At 34.9% G+C, this 3,969-nt stretch overlaps 1 protein-coding gene across 1 annotated transcript in view; it reads left to right on the forward strand.

Annotated features, from left to right (window-relative positions):
- LOC117121082 (hyalin-like) overlaps positions 1 to 3,969 on the forward strand; it is a 32,991-nt gene that overhangs the window by 10,041 nt on the left and 18,981 nt on the right. The window lies entirely within an intron of this gene.

Here is a 3,969-nt window from a genome sequence, read left to right on the forward strand (position 1 = left end):
TATAATTATTATTATAAGTCAATCTTGACGTCATCACTGCAACGCCCAATGTTATTTGCCTATTCCCCACCGTCCACTAATTTTTCTATTAGTGGACGTTTGGCTTGATTTTTTTAGGTTCGTGTGCAAAAAAAAAAAATCCTCATTTCTTCATCACCTCGAAGACATTGTGCACCGCGATAAAAATAGAATTGTAATTGAAAATTACTTTCGTGAAACAAGGTTAATTAGAACCCGAAGAAAGTTACTTTAAATTCAATATTAAGTATGAACAATTCAGCAAGTCCTTGAATCAATGAACCCTAGTAATCCAAACAAACTGAACGAGACCCAATGAACGAAATTAGATGTAGATCTGCCGGGGCCTCCTCCTACTACTAGCCTAGGCCGTATAGCCTAGCGTAGTTATGAAATCATCCCAAGATTTTTACCTGTCTGCACCAACCAAAAAGTTAGTGACAGTGACTTGACTGTATTCTCTCTCGAATGCTTTGAAAAATGTTTATTTCTTTGACGAATGTGAAAGATTACAAACAAGTTCTTCTAACACAATACAAATTACAAAATAGCCTAGGCCTAGTTATTCATCGTATCTGTACAGTAATGCTGATGTGTAGTTAAACGTGTAGGCGCTGCCTACTTAGGAGCACAAATCAGCATACACACAAAATATAAATATGCACACAGTACAGTATACTGATCATATCACTATAGCAACCGATGACAGGTACAACACAGTTGGTTATAAGAACTAACATTGAAAGACGGCGATTGACTTATAAAGAAATTAGTGGAGCATGCATCATACACTAGCGGAAAATTATTATACTTAAGTTAGATTTAATGCATTCAAAAATTTCCTTTGGACCTTGCAGGCCCTCAGGAAATGTTTGAAGCATTAAATCTAACCTTCGTATAATAATTTTCCTATAGTGTACTATACGGAGCTCTACTAATTGCTTATTAACAAAATAAAATACATTGAGAAAGAGTTTATGAATTACATGTCTCCTTCTTATTAAAGACCCCTCCAATTAATGACCACTTATCTGAGGTTTCAAATTAACAAATGTCTTATCTCTTTATTAATCTAAATAGCGACCAAAGCTGCTAAAGACCAGAGAAACACCGGTCCCAAAAGTAGTTTTTCATTGGAGGGAGATTTTTATTATTATTATTATTATTATTATTAATTATTATTATTATTGTTATTAATATTATTATTAATAATAGCAAATGTAGGGTATTCTAATATTAAATAAAAAAATGAAAGATGAATTATTGTAAAGTTTACAGTATTATTGGAATATTTACATTTATTTAGATAAAATTATGTTAATATTAGAAAATTATAAGTATGTATTACGAAAATAATTTTATAGTCTATTTCAATCAATCAATAATTTTTTATTTAACCAGATGATGAAGATCCAGTCATAAATTGCCCAGCTGACATAGAAGTTTGTGCTGAAACTGGTTCTATGGCAGCATCTGTCACTTGGGAACTCATCAACGCAACTGACAACTGTTGTGACAATGTAAACATAACGTCAGATTACACATCAGGAGATGAATTTGAAATTGGTGAAAATGTAGTAACATACATAGCCACTGACTGTAGTGACAACTCAGCATTATGCAATTTTACTATAATGGTGTTTGGTAATGACAATATTTGTTTTCGTTTGTTCAGATTATTCAGTTATACCACTTAGAAATCGTTCATTAAAAAAAAAAATTATTTTATTGATGTTCAGATTGCGAAGCTCCTGTTTTAAACTGTTCACAAAATGTCAAATTTGATGCTGATGACAATTGCACTTCCAATGTAACTTGGACTGAAGTAACAGCAAGAGATAATTATGATAGTGATTTAACTGTGTTCTGTAACCCGACTGAAGGTATTTTTCCATTGGAAAACTACACAGTAACCTGTAATGCAACAGATATGGCAGGAAACATTGGCAATTGCTCCTTCAATGTTTACATGTTTGGTAGGTATTTTATATGTGAATATTTAGAAATTTTATTTCCAAGTCGTATTATGCTATTAGACGCAATGTTCCCGGAACGCCCCCTCGAATAAACAGATTAGCAACGCGGATCTATTGTCGGTTACGTATCAACATTTAACAAAATACACAAAAACGACCCAATGTCGATCGTTTGAGACGCGACTTAGCTGTATTTCGCACTATGCGGACATCAAGGTGTTAATACCGCCCTAGTGTCATGGACCTCTGCCATCGCTACTGATAACTGTTGTGAAGATGAAATTATTGAGTCTTACAATGCCACAAATAGCACCGAATTTAGCATTGGAGTTACTGAAGTTTTTTTTACAGCAGTAGATTGCTATGGAAATCAGAATGAATGTGTTTTTATTATTGATGTTGAAGGTACTTCATTTTATTTCTATTATCTATTTATTCATACTTTATATATTTCTAAATTGGATGTTTTATGTGTATTGCCTATAGGATCAACCAACACAAATTTCATTTTTACCATGTTGTTGAAATGACAATAAAGGAGTATTGTATCGTTTAATTTTATTTCTTATTAATACGTGAAAAGATTTGATTTTGTAGCCTATTTTAGATCATGTATATATATATATATATATATATATTTTTCTCTATTAGACAATGAAGCACCGATACTTGAATGTCCACCAAACCAAAATGTAACCGGTGATTCTGACTGTATGGCAAGTGCAACATGGGCCGCACCGAATGTCACAGACAACTCAGGGGATATTTTCACACCAGTATGTGATTACATGAGTGGAGCAACATTCTCTGAATATAACACTACTGTCACTTGTAATGCTACTGACGATTATGACAACACTGGGTACTGTGCATTCAACATTTTCATCATTGGTAAGATATTTGGGAAGTGTCTGTAGCGGATGCTTATTATCCTAACGTAAGTTAACACTGCGAATTACACCGGAAATTTAACCTGGTTTGGTTCTTCCAAAATACTAAAAAACTAGGAATCGTGTTGATTTGGTTTGCAGTTACGGGCTTCAGTCGGTAGGGTTAACTATGTCATCCAGCAAGAAAACAAAACATGTCACATGTTAACGTGTGGCACAGTCGCACCCAAAACACCACCCGGGCGGGACTTGCAAATCAACACTCTCGCAGAAAGGACACCCAGCAATAGATTAATTTATTTGATTAAGAAGTTTGGTGAGAAAAGGTGTAGGGCTATTTCTAAACCTTTCTGTTCTATTAATTAAGGTTTTGAACTTTCTGGGATTACGGAGATGCATTGATAAGGTATTGTTGGAGGTTTGGAACCAATGACAAAACCTGTGATTAATAACTGTTTTCTGAGCAAACTTTCTGCATAGAGATTACCTGCGGTCAGGGAGCGACTCTATTCCAAGCGTTTCTAGGGCACTTTCATACGAAATTACTCACATGCCAGAATAATGCGACATGCGCGCTTTTGGACCCTCTCAAGGCGACGGATCTGTGCTCCTGATAGTCCACTGTTCCAAACGGTGTGACATATTCGAGGGTTGGGTGAATATAACCAACGTAGATGATTAAAAGTTCATCGGAAGTAAAACCTACGCTCTCAACCGTTTAAGCATGAACATTTTTTGTTAGTATTTCTTTCAATTTGTTCGATATGACCATCCCATTTAAGATCGTCCTGAATCACCACCCCGAGGAGTTTTACTCTGTTAACAATTGGGAGTATGGTGTGTGAGATGTGAAAATCTATGTCTGGTAAACTTCTATGACCAAAATACACATGCATGATCTGACACTTGGAGGGATTAAAATACAATTTATTTGTCATTGACCATTGCTGTAAAAGGTCCAGGCAGGATTGGATGGAAATTGGAGAGCCAATTTTATTATTTTCTCCAAGTGTCAGATCATCAACATATTTCCAGACATGGATGTTCAGATCCTCAGCATTATATGGATTTAGGTTAAAAGCGGA

The sequence above is a fragment of the Anneissia japonica genome, unplaced genomic scaffold, assembly GCF_011630105.1.
Source record: "Anneissia japonica isolate Jap-2015-1 unplaced genomic scaffold, ASM1163010v1 scaffold1606_len605190_cov180, whole genome shotgun sequence".
Lineage (NCBI taxonomy): Eukaryota > Metazoa > Echinodermata > Crinoidea > Comatulida > Comatulidae > Anneissia > Anneissia japonica.